The sequence below is a fragment of the Phyllobates terribilis genome, unplaced genomic scaffold, assembly GCF_046119375.1.
Source record: "Phyllobates terribilis strain yellow unplaced genomic scaffold, ASM4611937v1 Scaffold_8__6_contigs__length_399053987, whole genome shotgun sequence".
Lineage (NCBI taxonomy): Eukaryota > Metazoa > Chordata > Amphibia > Anura > Dendrobatidae > Phyllobates > Phyllobates terribilis.
Genome location: NW_027362768.1, coordinates 99,803,791 through 99,822,147, shown reverse-complemented (window position 1 = coordinate 99,822,147; position 18,357 = coordinate 99,803,791).

Genomic DNA, 18,357 nt, shown 5'->3' with positions numbered 1-18,357 from the left:
CTGTTTTGGGCGGTGTTCGGGTTGTTCGACGAACCCGAACGATTTGCAAAAAATTCGGCTGTTCGAGGTTATGTTCGATAACTGTTCGTGCACCAAAAGCGTGTCCTGCATGTCTGGCGCTATTTAGAGCACCAATCATGCAGGGATTGTCTGCCACTCACTGTAATGCCACAGCCATGGTGGTTGTGGCATTACAGTGATTGCCCAAATCGATGGGAACAGTGCCAACAGTGAAACATGAAAAGCCGGCAATTCATCAGCGGCATACACCGGTACCCGACAATTTAGAACCAAAAGAATAGAGCTTCACACATAGATTAGATAGATAGAAACATGTCAGTCACACATATAAGAAGCACAGTGACAGTGTTGCTTACTGTACTTGTCATTTAGTGTAAAGGATTTATCAAAAAAAATAATAGTGTTTTCATGCACCGTCTCTTTAAAAAAGCCGGCTGGCAACTCAGCATCTGTACCCGACAATTTAGAATAGAAGGAATAGAGAATCACACATAGATTAGATAGATAGAAACATGTCAGCCACATATATACGAAGTACAGTGACAGTGTTGCTTACTGTACTTGTCATTTAGTGTAAAGGATTTATTAAAAAATATAATAGTGTTTTCGTGCACCGTCTCTTTAAAAAAGCCGGCCGGCAATTCAGCAGCGGTACCCGACAATTTATAACAGACAGAATAGAGCTTCACACATAGATTAGATAGATAGAAACATGTCAGTCACATATATAATAAGTACAGTGACAGTGTTGGTTACTGTACTTGTCATTTAGTATTAAAATAAAGGATTTATTATTAAAAAAAATTGGCGTGGGGTTCCCCGTAATTTTAGTCTCTAGCGGAGGTTAAGCAGACAGCTGGGGCAGATGTTTGAAGCCTGGGAAGGGGGTAATACCCACGGAGCTTCCCAGGCTACTAATATCAGCCCCCAGCTGAATACCTAGCCTTTACTAGCTATTAAAATGGAGGACCCCCCCCAAAAAAATGACGTGGGGTCCCCCCTAATTTAATAGCTAGCAAAGGCTAGGCAGACAGCTGGGGGCTGATATTAATAGCCCAGGAAGGGAGCCATGAATATTGGCCCCCTCCCAGGCTAGAAACACCAGCCGTCAGCCGCCCCAGAAATGGCGCATCCATAGGATGCGCCAATTCTGGCACTTAGCCTCGCTCTTCCACGCTGCCCTGGTGCGGTGGCAGGGGGTAATAGGGTTGGGGTTGATGTCAGCTTATAATACCAGCTGACATCAAGCCCAGGTTAGTAATGGAGAGTCGTCTATAAGACACCCCCATTACTAACCCCATAGTCAAAGTTAAAAGAAAACACAAACACCCAGAATAAAGTCCTTTAATTGAAATAAAGACACATTCCTTTATTGTTCTAAATTAAACCATACTTACCATCACGCCCATTCCAGCTGAAGCCAACGATCTCCTGCAATAAAAGAAAAATAATAAAGCAACCTCATCCTTACCTTTCCATGGCTCCCACGACAGCTTCAGCTCTGCTACATCGAGATGACAGGCTGGACCGCAGCAGAACGCTGCCATCCAGCCTGTCATCCCGCAGACACTGAGAAGCGCAGGCATGCTTGCGCTACTCAGTGTCTGGCTGTGACGGCATCCAGATGAGCCGAGGTCATGTCCAATGAACTCGGCTCACCTTATGCACGTCACTGACAGCGTGGGAAAATTCTCACGCTGAAGCGCTGAGTGCAGGAGAATTTTCCCACGCTGTCAGTGACGTACATGAGGTGAGCCGAGTTCATTGTCGGCTCATCTGGATGCCGTCACAGTCAGACACTGAGGAGCGCAAGCATGCCTGCGCTTCTCAGTGTGTGCGGCATGGCAAGCAGGATGGCAGCGTTCTGCTGCGGTCCAGCCTGTCATCTCGATGTAGCAGAGCTGAAGCTGTCGTGGGAACCATGGAAAGGTAAGGATGAGGTTGCTTTATTATTTTTCTTTTATTGCAGGAGATCGTTGGCTTCAGCTGGAATGGGCGTGATGGTAAGTATGGTTTAATTTAGAACAATAAAGAATTGTGTCTTTATTTCAATTAAAGGACTTTATTCTGGGTGTTTGTGTTTTTTTTTTAACTTTGACAATGGGATTAGTAATGGGGGTGTCTTATAGACGCCTCTCCATTACTAACCTGGACTTGATTTCAGCTGGCATTATAAGCTGACATCAACCCCAACCCTATTACCCCCTGCCACCGCACCAGGGCAGCGTGGAAGAGTGAGGCTAAGTGCCAGAATTGGCGCATCCTATGGATGCGCCATTTCTGGGGCGGCTGACGGCTGGTGTTTCTAGCCTGGGAGGGGGCCAATATTCATGGCTCCCTTCCTGGGCTATTAATATCAGCCCCCAGCTGTCTGCCTAGCCTTTGCTAGCTATTAAATTAGGGGGGACCCCACGTCATTTTTTTGGGGGGTCCCCCATTTTAATAGCTAGTAAAGGCTAGGTATTCAGCTGGGGGCTGATATTAGTAGCCTGGGAAGCTCCGTGGGTATTACCCCCTTCCCAGGCTTCAAACATCTGCCCCAGCCGTCTGCTTAACCTCCGCTAGAGACTAAAATTACGGGGAACCCCACGCCAATTTTTTTTAATAATAAATCCTTTATTTTAATACTAAATGACAAGTACAGTAACCAACACTGTCACTGTACTTATTATATATGTGACTGACATGTTTCTATCTATCTAATCTATGTGTGAAGCTCTATTCTGTCTGTTATAAATTGTCGGGTACTGCTGCTGAATTGCCGGCCGGCTTTTTTAAAGAGACGGTGCACGAAAACACTATTATATTTTTTAATAAATCCTTTACACTAAATGACAAGTACAGTAAGCAACACTGTCACTGTACTTCGTATATATGTGGCTGACATGTTTCTATCTATCTAATCTATGTGTGATTCTCTATTCCTTCTATTCTAAATTGTCGGGTACAGATGCTGAATTGCCAGCCGGCTTTTTTAAAGAGACGGTGCATGAAAACACTATTATTTTTTTTAATAAATCCTTTGCAGTAAATGACAAGTACAGTAAGCAACACTGTCACAGTACTTCATATATATGTGACTGACATGTTTCTATCTATCTAATCTATGTGTGAAGCTCTATTCTGTCTGTTATAAATTGTCGGGTACCGCTGCTGAATTGCCGGCCGGCTTTTTTAAAGAGACGGTGCATGAAAACATTATTATATTTTTTAATAAATCCTTTACACTAAATGACAAGTACAGTAAGCAACACTGTCACTGTACTTCATATATATGTGACTGACATGTTTCTATCTATCTAATCTATGTGTGATGCTCTATTCCTTCATGTCTAAATTGTCGGGTACCGGTGTATGCCGCTGCTGAATTGCCGGCCGGCTTTTTTAAAGAAAGCGTCTTCTGAGCAGTTTGTGAGCTTTTGGACACCTTTGAAGGTGTTTTCTATGTGTTCCTATGTGTTTTTGTTTGCCTGCCATTGGTTTTAACGGTGTTCGACGGTGTTCTAAGGTGTTCGACGAACAGTTCGACGAACAGTTCCTCGAACATCCCGGTGTTCGACGAACCGAACCGAACCCGAACACTTCGGGGGTGGCTCAACACTATCAGCAACTCGCCTCTCAGCAGCCCATCTCTGAAGCTCTTCCTGCTTCAGCTGCTCCTTTAACAGTAGAGTTCTCTCAGACCTCTCTGTCTCCAATGCACCCACTCGGCTCTCAACAGCCAGTCTCTCAAGCTTCTCTTTCTTCAAATGGGCTTGTAGCGACTCCTTGAGCTCCTTGATCTCGGCTCCTACATCCACCGAATCATCCAAGCTCGCATTATTCGAGTAGGTATTTTTTCCATACCTCCCATCTCCAGTGGCCAACTCCTGGCCCTGGTCTGTGGCTTCTCCGATAGACTCCTCCATCTTTTTCCGCTCAGCTTCCATCTTGCTGATTCTTTCCTTAAGGCACGTCTCTGCCTTCTGGAGATTATCACAGAACATCTGCAGCTCCTTCACCTGAGCTTTCAGACCTAGGGTCTTTCTGCGGAGATCACCATTTTCATCACGGGTGTCCTGCAGACTGGTCTCAACCACTCGGCGCATGTGCTCTGCATCCGCCTTATCACCTTCTAGTTTTTCTTTAACCGTGAGGAAATCCTCATAGTCTCTCTTAATTTGTTGCAGTTCCCCACTGTGTTCACCATATTCCTTCTTGGATTCACACAGCTCCCGGTTGAACTGTTCGCGCAGTCGTTCTAGGTTATGTTCACACCCAGAAACTTCATCCTGCAGCGCCTCCTTGTCAAGCTTCAACTGCAAAACCTCCTCCTTGGTTTTGCAGCGGTCCTCCTTAATTTTCCTGTTACAATATGTCGCCAACTTGTTCATTCCATGCCTAAAACTTGGCCCTGCACTTACAGCTCTCTGTACCATTTCCTATTTTTCATGCCAATTGCCGTCCTTTGTGCCCTGATTGACAAGTCAATCTTGTTTAAGTGACCTGCCTCCCTACCGGAAATCTCGCTTCTGTGGCGATGCAAATTCAGTAAATTTATGACTATGCAGCGAGATCAGGAGTAAAGATCTGTGTCCATAATTGTAGTTCCCTTTCACCACTCCACAGGCTCTGTGCTTTCTTGGGGAAACTTCCCATCGAGCAAATTCAGAGACAAATCATTTCCAAGACACCAGAGAGATGATCCTATTCCTTTATTCATCCAAAATGCTTCATAAAAGCAATGTTTTGTCCATCAAGCAGCCTTTTTCAAGCATAAACAAAATGGCAGATGAAGATAACATACGACCACAATAAGCTGTACACTCCGTTGATGTGGCCTTTATGGAAGAGTGGGCAGAAAAAAGCCTTTACTTACAAACAAAAATTGTAAGGCTCTTTTTGAGTTTGCCAAAAGACATGTGGGAGACTCCCCAAATGTACAGAGGAAGGTGCTGTGGTCAGACGAGACCAAAATTTAACTTTTTGGCCACAAAAGGTAAACTCTATGTCTGGTGCCAAACCAACACAGCTCATCACTTCAAGAACACCATCCTCACAGTGAAACATGGTGGTGGCAGCATCAGGCTGTAGGGATGTTTTTTGGCAGCAGGGAGAGGGAAAATGGTCTGAGACAAGGGGAAGATAGATGGTGTGAAATACAGTGATATTCTTGAAAATATATATATTTTTTAAGATATTCTTCAAAACCTGTTTCAGTTTGTCAGTGATTTGAAACTGGTACGGAGGTTCACCTTACAATAAGACAATGACCCAAAGCATACTGCTAAAACAACACTCGAGTGGTTTAGGAGGAAACGTTTAAATGTTTTGGAGTGGCCTAGTCAAAGTCCAGTCGTCAATCCAAATGAGAATCTGTGGTCAGACTTGAAGATTGCTGTTCACTAAAGGAAACCATCTAACTTGAAGGAGCTGTAGCAGTTTTGCCCTGAAGAATGGGCAAAAATTCCAGAGGCAAAATGTGGAAAGCTCATTGAGACTTATTCTAAGAGACTTGCAGCTGTAATTGCTGCAAAAGGAGGTTCTACAAAGTACTGACTACAGGGGGGTGAATAGTTATGCACACTGAAGTTTTCAGTAAGTTTGTCCTATTTGTCATTTGCTTCACAATAAAAAGAAAACCAAATGTTCACAGTTGTAGGCATGTTCTTTACAAGAACTGATGCAAACCTAAAAAAAACAGTGAAATTCCAGGTTGTGAGGTAGCAAAACACAAAAAAATGCCATGGGGATGAATACTTTCTAAAGTTACTGTTAATAAAATAGGGTACTTAGCAAACACTGTTTTTGATCAAAAAAGTGTAAAAGCTATCCCACCACCAGCACTAATACTAGAGTTTAGGATTTATTTTTAATCCAGAAATGTGTCAATAGAGAATAATATTTTATTGTTCCTTGGGCTTTTAAAAAAATTCTAATCATTTGGCTACTTTAGTAGAATAAATAATTCACATTTTGTAGAAGACATAAAAAAAAACATTCTAACTACTTTTGCGTTACTTATGCATTTGTATATAGTTGTATAAAATTATAGACTACTCCAGATGCCAGAGAAAGCGATTTCTGGAATGATTTATTAAGTTTGACCCAGGGCATTAGTGAACAGCATTTTCTAAAGCTGTTGTGTTATACCATTTGTTCTAATTTGTGGGACCCTTTTTGTACACATTCATGTTGGTCAGCTTCCATGGCCACATTTCAACAACTAATATTTACCAGCTATAAGGGATTCTTAGTGAAAATGGCCACAAATGGAAGAAATATTCCAAACAAAATCTGTCAAAATGTGTTATCCATGCTTCCTCCATCTCTAACTAGCTGGCAGATTCACTATCACACCCACATGGAGCAGAATGTAAACCAGGAAATAGAACAGAATGGGCTAAAAACAATAACATGCTCATTTTATGCAAAAGATGGCCAACAATATTTTAAACAAATGAAGGATATTTAGTACAATGTGGGAGACAAACTGTAAAACAGAGATGCAGGTGGCTTAAACAAATGGCTAAGCTGTTATTTACGAGAGATGCATTGTTGAATGGTAAGATAGCCATGAACAGCCATCTTGATCATTTAATCGCACAAAGAAAAGAGCAAAACATGAGATTTAGTCAATTTGGTGAAAGACTACTCCTTTCATACTCAAAGCAATCATTTTTAAAGTGCATTGACATATATAATATTGTTAACTTTATCCATTACAGTGTAGATGATATATGGATATTGTTGAAAATTTTGCTTTACCTCTATCAATAACAACAGATACTTTGGACTTGGATGAAATAGCCATAGCAGCCTTTATTAAAGAAGCACTCCCATCAACATACTTATTCTCTTAATATTTTTCAATCATCATATTATATAGCACTGTGTACTTACAATTGCTTATTTTGGCTTTCTACCCATCTAATCCTTCTGTTTTCCATTAGGTTTTTCACATCAAGTGATAACAAACTGACTTGCTGAATTCTAAGCTCTATGTAGAAACAGGAGGTCAATTTTCCCTTTATGAGTCTTAAGTCACTGCAAAAGTCCCTGGCAGGGGGGAGGAGCGGAGCAGCTGATTCAGGAGTTTAGAAAGGGAATGATTTTTGTAGGGACAAGAAACTTCATGTTTCTTCATGGAGCAGAGAAAAGAGAAGAAATAGCTGGGTAGAAAGGCAAACTGGGCAATTGTAAGTATACAGTGCTATATAATATGATGACTGCACTATATTAAAAACATAAAAACTTTGATGGGAGTGCTACTTTAAATAATGTTAACATTAATCATATTGACATTCAGTTAACATATTATCAAACTTGACCTGAATATGAGGAAAGGGTCTTTGGAAGATACCAAATAAAATCTGGCACCATCAGCTGCTCCTTTTTGCCCCCAACCAAATTGCGTTAATTTGAGGGCCCTTCTGATGAATGGTGCTCCATATAATTTCACTTTGAGACCTTAGCCCAGTATGGGCCCCAAGTATTTCTTACCATTTACAAAAGGAGGGAGGTGAACCTCCCAAAACAAGGCCCCTCTCCCCCTATACCATACCATCACTTGACTTTCCGACTCCGCCAGCTGCCATGACATGATTCCTGACACCGGACAGCCACACCTTACCCAATTCAGGGCCTTAACCTACGTAACTATAGCATTAAACCAGCGTTAAGGGAGGGAGGGTAGGGACACTGATCAACCAAAGGACTGACCCTGCACCACCCAGAGGACCTGTATATCCAAGTTCCTACAACCTATCAAGTATGGCTACAATAATACCACTCCCCTAATAGGATTCTCATTTGGTCTGACATGCGCTGTGAGCTGTGAGGTCTTATATAGACAGGTGTGTGCCTTTCCAAATCAAGTCCTATCAGTTTAATTAAACACAGCTGGACTCCAATGAAGGAGTAGAATCATCTCAAGGAGGATCACAAGGAAATGGACAGCATGTGACTTAAATATGAGTGTCTGAGCAAAGGGTTTGAATACTTATGACCATGTGATATTTCAGTTTTTCTTTTTTAATAAATTTGCAAAAATTTCTACATTTCTGTTTTTTTTTTCAGTCAAGATGGGGTGCAGAGTGACTTTAATGAGAAAAAAATGAACTTTTTATAGTTTACCAAATGGCTGCAATGAAACAAAGAGTGAAAAATTTAAAGGGGTCTGAATACTTTCCGTACCCACTGTATGTATACATTTTTTACAAACTGCAGCCAAGAACCAAGAATTTTTGAAAGTGAACAAGCACTTTAACTTAGGATAGGACATTAAGGGCCGAATAAGCTAAATAACAGACCCAATACTAAACATCAGCAAGCCATTGTTCATGAGGCTCCTAAATCAGTACCTTTTATGGAGAACAACTTATGAGACAAGAAGAGATAAAAAACTTCAATACTTTACCAAGAATATAATTTCACACCATTATAAATATAGATTTATTTTATTTTTTGCCTCAAATAGATTAAAGAATGGCAGAATAGATGTACAAAGTGAACTTGCAATATTTACCTAACAGTTAAATATACCATTAGAATGTTATATACAGTACAGACCAAAAGTTTGGACACACCTTCTCCTTTAAAGATTTTTCTGTATTTTCATGACTATGAAAATTGTACATTCACACTGAAGGCATCAAAAATATGAATTAACACATGTGGAATTATATACTTACCAAAAAAGTGTGAAACGACTGAAAATATGTCTTATATTCTAGGTTCTTCAAAGTAGCCACCTTTTGCTTTGATGACTGCTTTGCACACTCTTGGAATTTTCTTGATGAGCTTTGTAACATCCCTGGTGGCGTGCTTGAATGGTGCACCACCTCCCACCATGCAAGACCGAAATCTTACCTGTCAGTCCATGCTGTACTCTTTGCTCCAGTACCTGCTGTGTCCATGTCTCTTGTCTGATTGCTTAGGGCATCGACACGGCTTTCTGCTTGTTTCTTATAGCTACTGTGTGCACAGTCCTAATGGGTCCCCAGCCTATTGCTGTGAGTCACTGGAAACTTAAACCCCCTCCACCCAGTAGGAGGTGCCTGAGCAACACTTTCACTCAGCTTGTCTTTTGCAACTGAGTTGCCAGGTCCTGTCCTGACTCTAGTCTGTTTCTGCCACCCTGGGGGCTGAGTACCCAGGGCCGCTACCTGTACCTGTGACTTCTAGTCAGTTTCTGCCACCCTGGGGGCTGAGTTCCCAGGCCCGTTCCTATATCTTGTTCTTGGTTCAGGCCCTGTATGAACAGTGTCCTAGTCCGTTACTTGTTTGTCTCTATGTCTGTATCTTCCCTTTTTCCTGCAGTATCTGAACCTGCACCTAACTCCAACTCGTTGTCTCTGTACTTCTGTTTGTGAGTTTTGTGTCCACTCGCCACTTCATTGCACGTACCTTGTGTGTATCTGGTTCTGCTCGTTCTGTATCTAACTCCTGTGTTCCAGCTATCTTCTTGTGTTCTCCAGTCTGTTCCATGTGAACAGATCCCTGTCCTGTCTACCGCATCTGCGGGTTTTGCTTTGCTCTGCTTGCTTGCCGCACCTACTTTTTTGCTCTGCTTTGCTTGTTCACCGCATCTGCGGGTTTTGCTCTGCTTTGCTTGTTCACCGCCTCCGCGGTTTTGCTTTGCTCTGCTTGCTCACCGCACCTGCGGTTTTGCTCTGCTTTGCTTGTTCACCGCATCTGTGGGTTTTGCTCTGCTTTGATTGTTCACCGCATCTGCGGTTTTGATCTGCTTTGCTTGTACACCGCATCTGCTGGTTTTGCTCTGCTTTGCTTGTTCACCGCATCTGCGGATTTTGCTCTGCTTTGCTTGTTCACCGCATCTGCGGGTTTTGCTCCGCTCTGCTTGTCTACCCCACCTGCGGCTCGGTTCCTGTATCCCAGTCTGTACTGGTCCCTATCCTGCCTACGTTCCTACTTGCCAGTACCCGCCTGTCTGCATGCCAGCCGTGCCTGCCTGTGCCCACCTGTCTGCATGCCAGCCGTGCCTGCCAGTGCCCACCTGTCTGCATACCAGCCGTGCCTCTCAATATCCACCTGTCTGCATACCAGCCATGCCTGCTAGTACCCACCAGTCAATATGCCAGTTTAACCTGCCTGTTCCTGCATTTCCCGGTGTGGGTCAACAGCTGTGACCGGGGTATGACCTGGAGTAGCACCTGGTCCCTCTGCTCGGTTCCTCCCTGGTTCATGGAGTCGACTGAGCCGCCGTGCGACCTTGGTTGAATCGGGTTGATACTTAGTTACGCCCCTCCAGGCACTCCTCGGTTCATGGTACAGTGCGATCACTAATCACGCTCATGCCAGTCAGTCCGGGCGCGAGCGTAACAGTTTGCTCAGGCCATGGTTCCCATTGAGCCCCACGGCCCTTCGCTCTCAGAGACATTTGAATTCTTGTCTGGCGAATACGTGCACCAAGAAAAATTTTTTTCTCAAGCTGTGACCCAGGCGATTTACGCACCAGCCCAAATGGATCTATCAGCACTCGTTCCTGCGGATCCACCACGGTACTATGGGGATCCAAAACGAAGTCATGCATTTGTGGAACAATGCATGCTGCATTTCAAATTCTATGCTTACTATTTTCCTACCGATCGGGTTAAAGTAGCATTCATGATGTCCTACCTAGCGGGTGATGCCTTGAAATGGATCACCCCCCTATGGGAAGCATGGGATCCTATCGTCTCTGACCTGCAGGCCTTCCTGGTGGTCTTTTTAATGGTCTTCGATGACCCTAATCCTGAAGCTTCTGCTAAAGCTTCCCTTCCCAATATCCTGGAGCAGCCCCGATGGGTGATGTGTGTAGGAAGCCTACCAGTTCTCCAGCCTGAAGAGACTGCTGCCCACACAGAATCCACACAAGATGACAATGCTCCACAGAATACTTTCCTTCTCAACCTCAAGAGGCAGTCCAGACGTGCAAGGCGTAGAGGTAAACCGTCAAGCCAGGTTCTGTCCTCCCAAAGACCTCCTGTTCCCCAGCCTGTAGAGGCAGCTCTCCGCACAGAATCCATGAAGGATGACTATGTTCGTCAGGCAAAGCAGAGGCCAGAACTCAGTCACAAAATCGGATTACTTTCCCGCTGTAGTTGTTTGGGACCCCCTGACGGTCTTTGTCCAGCGAAGGTTGGAGAATCCCAAGACATTAGGCCTGTAGGAGAGGCTGCCCTTGGCGTTAGTGTTTCCTCTCCACAGATGACCATGACTGTCTCCGTGGCAAGTGAAGGCCTCGGATTAACCGGAAGTTTCGGGCTTAAAGCCTTGAAGAGTCAGTGTCTGATTCCCATCCGACAACTCCAGAAGCCGGTTTGGGCATTGTCTGCAGAAGGACGAGCCCTACTCAGAAACAGTCAAAATATGTCTGTACAAATTAAGCTCCAGATTGGAGCATTACACATGAAGAAGTTCACATTCCAGGTGCTGTCTGGTTTACTCACAGGTCGTCCAGAGCCGAGAGATCTAGTGCCCATTCAGGTCTGGAAATCCTGCATGGTGTTTCCTGGGGGACTGCTGAGGTGCAAGGGGTGTCCAGTCCCATATCTTCCGGACAGTCAGCAATTTCTTCTTCTTCTTCACCAGATCTGCTAGTCGCTGACTCGCTGTGCGCTGAAGTCTCCGAAGGAAGGGAAGCGGAGGCATTGTCCCCACACAGTCTCGACGATTGTACCAATGATCTGGCTTTAGGCACCGCCCCGCCTCGCAAATGTGTCATCTCAGAAACCAGACTGAGGTTGGTCCCTAAGCAAGGATCCTCCATCTTTAACAAATCTGGCAATAAGTCCATCAAGGCGGTGGCTACCTCCAAGTATCTGCACCCCTCCAACCAGGCGGAAGACCTCCAGTTGACTCCTGAATCCTCCGGGGTGCTATCTGATAACAAATGGAGAGAGACTTTTCTGCACCCTGTACCTGGTACTTCATCCACTTAATCCAGTATGCTTGGAAAAGTGTATGTCAAAACGGTGGTTAACCCCGAGTCTCTGCACCCCTCCAACCTGGTGGAGGACCTCCAGTTGTCCCGTGAATCCTTTGGGGTACTTCCCGACGATAACAAATGGAAAGAGACTTTTCTGCACCCTGTACCTGGTACTTCACCCACTTCATCCAGTAAGCTTGGCAAAGTGTACGTCAAGGCGGTGGTTTCCCCCGAGTCTCTGCACCCCTCCAACCCAGTGGAGGATCTCCAGTTGTCCCGTGAATCCTTTGGGGAGCTACCCGATATTAATAAGTGGAGAGAGACTTTCCTGTGTCCTGTTCCTGGTACCTCGCCCACTTCATCTGTTGCTGAGGATGGCCCGATGGAAGGAAGCATCCTAGTTACCAAGATGATGAGACCAGCTTTGTTCCCTCTAGTGGACAGAAGAGGAAATGTTCTTGAGGAGAAGGATTGGCCTCCAAATTCTCTGCAGAAAATCCTTGCTGGCTGGAGGAAGAGGGGGCATAAGGCGGGGGGTGGGTACTGTAACATCCCTGGCAGCATGCTTGCATGGTGCACCACCTCCCACCATGCAAGACCGCAATCTTACCTGTCAGTCCATGCTGCACTCTTTGCTTCAGTACCTGCTGGGTCCATGTCTCTTGTCTGATTGCTTAGGGCGTCGGCGCGGCTTTCTGCTTGATTCTTATAGCTACTGTGTGCACAGTCCTAATGCATCCCCAGCCTATTGCTCTGAGTCACTGGATACTTAAACCCCCTCCACCCAGTAGGAGGTGCCTGAGCAACACTTTCACTCAGTTTGTCTTTTGCAACTAAGTTTCCAGGTCCTGTCCTGACTCTGGTCTGTTTCTGCCACCCTGGGGGCTGAGTACCCAGGACTGCTACCTGTACCTGCGACTTCTAGTCAGTTTCTGCCACCCTGGGGGCTGAGTTCCCAGGCTCATTGCTGTATCTTGTTCTTGGTTCAGGCCCTGTCTGAACAGTGTCCTAGTCCGTTACTTGTTTGTCTCTATGTCTGTATCTTCCCTTTTTCCTGCAGTATCTGAACCTGCACCTAACTCCAACTCGTTGTCTCTGTACTTCTGTTTGTGAGTTTTGTGTCCACTCGCTACTTCATTGCAAGTACCTTTTGTGTATCTGGTTCTGCTCGTTCTGTTTCCCTGCCTCTGTATCTAACTCCTGTGTTCCAGCTATCTTCTTGTGTTCTCCAGTCTGTTCCATGAGAACAGATCCCTGTCCTGTCTACCGCATCTGCGGGTTTTGCTTTGCTCTGCTTGTTCACCGCATCGGCGGTTTTGCTTTGCTCTGCTTGCTCACTGCACCTGCGGTTTTGCTCTGCTTTGCTTGTTCACCACATCTGCGGGTTTTGCTCTGCTTTGCTTGTTCACCGCATCGGCGGTTTTGCTTTGCTCTGCTTGCTCACTGCACCTGCGGTTTTGCTCTGCTTTGCTTGTTCACCACATCTGCGGGTTTTGCTCTGCTTTGCTTGTTCACCGCATCTGCGGGTTTTGCTCCGCTCGGCTTGTCTACCGCACCTGCGGCTCTGTTCCTGTATCCCAGTCTGTACTGGTCCATATCCTGCCTACAATCCTACTTGCCAGTACCCGCCTGTCTGCGTGCCAGCCGTGCCTGCCTGTGCCCACCAGTCTGCATGCCAGCCGTGCCTGCCAGTGCCCACCTGTCTGCATACCAGCCGTGCCTGTCAATATCCACCTGTCTGCATACCAGCCGTGCCTGGCAGTACCCACCAGTCAATATGCCAGTTTAACATGCCTGTTCCTGCATTCCCCGGTGTGGGTCAACAGCTGTGACCGGAATCTGACCTGGAGTAGCACCTGGTCCCTCTGCTCGGTTCCTCCCTGGTTCATGGAGTCGACTGAGCCACCGTGCGACCTTGGTCGGATCGAGTTGATACTTAGTTACGCCCCTCCAGGCACTCCTTGGTTCATGGTGGGATCAGAGGGATCACTAATCACGCTCACGCCAGTCAGATTGGGTTCAGATCTGGTGACTGTGGAGGCCAGGTCATCTGGGGTAGCACCTCATCATTCTCCTTCTTGGTCAAATAGCCCTTACACAGCCTGGAGGTGTTTTTGGGGTCATTGTCCTGGTGAAAAATAAATGATGGTCCAGCTAAACGCAAACAGGATGGAATAACATGCCACTGCAAGATGCTGTGGTAGCCATGCTGGTTCAGTATGCCTTCAATTTTGAATAAATCTCCCAACAGTGTCACCAGCAAAGAACCCTCACACCATCACACCTCCTCCTCCATGCTTCACGGTGGGAACCAGGCATGTAGAGTCCATCCATTCAACTTTTCTGTGTCGCACAAAGACACGGTGGTTGGAACCAAAGATCTCAAATTTGGACTCATCAGACCAAAGCACAGATTTCCACTGGACTAATGTCTAGTGTTGAGCCATCCCCGTAGTGTTCGAGTTCGGTTCGGTTCGTCGAACATCCGTATGTTCGCCGAACTGTTCGCCGAACTATTCGTCGAACTGTTCGTCGAACACCTTCGAACACCTTTACAACCAATGGCAGGCAAACAAAAACACATAGAAACACATAGAAAACACATAGAAAATACTTCAAAGGTGTCCAAAAGCTGACAAACTCATCAGAAGACACAACTAACACATGGAAAAGTGACAAGTACATATATTCATGCAAAAAGAAAAGAGGTGGAGGAGTAAAAGGAGAGGGAGACACAGATAGTGTTGAGCCACCCCCGTAGTGTTCGAGTTCGGTTCGGTTCGTCGAACACCCGTGTGTTCGCCGAACTGTTCGTCGAACTGTTCGTCGAACACCTTCGAACACCGTTAAAACCAATGGCAGGCAAACAAAAACACATAGAAACACATAGAAAACACCTTCAAAGGTGTCCAAAAGCTGACAAACTGCTCAGAAGACACAACTAACACATGGAAAAGTGACAAGTACATATAGTCATGCGAAAAGAAAAGAGGTGGAGGAGTAAAAGGAGGGGGATACACAGATATAGGCATGTCATGCCCTTCTAAAATCCAAAAAGTGAGAAGCCGACACGGCCAGTCCGTTCCTGCCTGTGCCACCTCTGTGTCGCCGGGTTTGTGCCAGAGCCGCGGTGGACCCTGACAGCCAGCCCCCCTATCCCAATACTGGTGCCTGTCCGCCGGTGGGTCGAGGCCCCCCACGGTGGGGGGGGGGAGTAACATCTGCAGAAGAAAGACCATCTTCCAGCCAAACTAAGATGTCGACTTCTTTTCGTGGACAATGTGATACGATCCCATTCTTACGGACACGCCCATCGCTACAAATTCTAGATGAGGCACAAAAACAGCAGGTGCTTCAACGGATATCAAGTGCTCCTTCAAGTGGGCACTCCATCACCTCAATTTCAACATCACAAATACTCCAGTCCTCAGAGGTGTCACCCCAATCGCACTTGCTTCCTCACAGCTCCCAAGTCTCCAGCTGCCCGTCTGAGTATGGGGTAACACAGATGGCTGAGTCTGCCCATCTGTTTACTCATACTATAGCCTGGGAAACGGAGGTCTGCTCCAGAGCTTCTGTTAATCCAGATGAGGAAATGATCTGATCCGATGCCCAGAATCTTTATAAGTTGGATCCAGGACCAGATGAAGAAGGTTCTGAGCATAATGTAGACCCTTGTTCCCAAACTGTAACTCCTTTTGGTGGAGACAATGATGAAGACGATGATGAGACTCAAATACCTGATTGGAGCGACAACTTGACTTTTCGGTCAGGGCAGGAAGAGGTTGGCTCTGAGGGCGACGGGTGTGATAACACAGAGGGTGATGATGACGAGGTTGGAGATCCCACTTACTGTCAACTCACAGTCAGACAGTCGATGAGGTCAGCAGAGGAGGTGGAGGAGGATGTGACTAGCCCTGGGGATGGGGATGACTCGGTACCCGGGCATTTGCCTGGCCTTGGGGATGTCGCGGTGGTCGGCTCCCTGGCCCGTACCCTGGGGTCTCTCTTTAAAAGGGTGGATAATTGTTAATTTTATAAGAGTTCATGACGCCACCTGTGGTATCTGGTGACAAGCACCAGTGCTGCAGCAGTCCACTGAGGCCGGTGATAAGGCAGCTCGATGGTATAGCTCCCCACAGGTGGAGCTAGGTCTCAGGGCAGCGTATGCAGGGGGAATGCAGGACAGGCGAGACCCAGCTGGGTCAGAGCAAGAATGGGAATGGACACGGTAGTCACTTCAGTACCTTTTACTGGTGGAAATTCAGGCACATTCCGGAGCACTGTAGGGTGAAGGGTGCATATCAGGATCCTCCCCAATGAGCGGGTGTAGGGCCTCCTGTTTCTTGCCTCTGCGTAGTAAGTTTCTGACCTGCCTGGAGCTAGGCCTAACTTTGTCTCTGTCCTGCGCTGGCTGACCTTGTGGTAGGGCCTTCTCTTGGAGTTCACGCTCCCAGTATGCGGGGCCTAAGCGTCTCCTGGCTCTGGTACATATCAGCACCTTAGCGATCCTGGGACTTGTAGTTCTCCAGGGATTCCGGTTATGCCTTACTGGGTCATAGAGATACCGGTAAGCTCGGATCCTGTGTCCGGTAAATGCTTCGGGGTGAGCTGGTTAAGCTCCTCTGCCCCTTATGTACTAACTCGCCACTCGCCTTCGGCCTACTCGGGCCCTCACTAGGCTATACACACTAACGGCAGCTTGCCGCGCTTCACTGATCTTACGGCACCGGCACACCTTAAGCTCTATCTGGGCTCCCTGAATCTAGCAAGCAGGAGCCTCGTGCTCCACTGCTGAACTATTAACTGCGTTCTTTAGACTAGACTGAGCTCCACTGCAGACTGACCTCTCTTAGGCTTCTCTACTGCAGGAACTCTTCAGAGGAACTGAACTGCCTAGCTCCACCTTCCCTATTTATATCCCTAACGGGCTCCCTCTGCTGGTCTGAGGTGGAAGGTGGAGATGTGTGAATGTTTATGGGGGCCTCTTGTGGAGGATTCCATCAATGCACTCTTGTAGGATCTGTGATACCAAGCGCAGCGGGGCATCACAGATGCTATTGACGACGAGGTTAGGTTGCGCCTTCCTAAACAGAGACGGAGTACTGGAAGCACGTCAACAACTGCATCCTCAACCACAACTCTGCCTCTGACCACAAGTCGTAGTGGCTCTTCAGGTCACATGGGCTCTAAGCCTTGCATAGCCTGGGCATTTATTCAGATCGATAAGGATGACCCAACTCGTGTTATCTGTAATATTTGTCAGCAAAAGCTAAGTAGAGGCCAAAAAATACATAGTTTGAGTACTTCATGCATGTACCGTCACATGGATATGAAGCATAAGTTGCAGTGGGAAGCTCACTGTGCTACAATGCGGCCTAGCCGGCTGGGCCAACCACCGTCTGCCCCATCTTGTGCATCCGCAGCCTCTTCATCCTCTGTGACTGGGGGGACAGCAGTCACACATTTTTTTATGGACGCAGACCTGCCACCTCTTTACCCGCAACAGCCAGTGTGATTGGCAGGTCGTCAGTTCATTGGGAAGTAGAAACACCTGCTAGTGTTGAGCGCTCTCCGACATCGAGAGCACCACCTTTGGATCAAGGCAACCTAACATGTCCGCCTGCATCTTCCTCACAGACCGGCAGTTTGCCAGGGACACCCTACTCAACCCCGTCAAAGCACAACAGCCAGCCCTCGGTCCCTCAGATGTGGAAAAGTAAAAGACCATTTCCTCCTAGCCATGAGAAAGCTAAGAGGTTGAATTTCACCATCTGCAAGCTGTTGGCTACAGAAATGCTGCCTTTCCACCTGGAGGACACAGAGGATTTTCAAGACCTTATGTCCGTCACAGTGCCCCAGTACCAGATGCCCAGTCGGCACTACTTCTCAAAGAAAGGTGTGCCTGCGCTCCACTAGCATGTCGCACACAACATCACCGCTTCTTTGAGAAACTCTGTGTGTGACAGGGTGCACTTCACCACAGACACTTGGACGAGAAGGCATGGACAGGGGCGTTACATGTCGCTGACTGGGCACTGGGTAACTATGGTGACAGCAGGACAAGGGGCTGCTGTCCAAGTCTTACCGTCCCCACGAGTTGTGTGTTAATCCTCTTTATCTCGAACTTCCTCCACTGCTTCTGCCTCCTCAACCTCCTCTCGGTCCTCCACCTGCACCCAAAGCCTGTCTGGTAATGCCACCTGCTTTCTAACTGCGCAGAAGGAATCCTGCACACCTCCTTACTATGCTGGCAGCAGGGCTCAACGCATCAGTGTTTACTTTGAAATGTCTGGGAAATGTGAGTCACACAGCTGAGGAGTTTTGGTCAGCTCTGGAGACCCAGTTTCATGAAAGGTTGTCTCCACTGGACCTGCAACCAGGGAAGGCCATGTGCGACAATGCTGCAAACCTGGGTGCGGCAC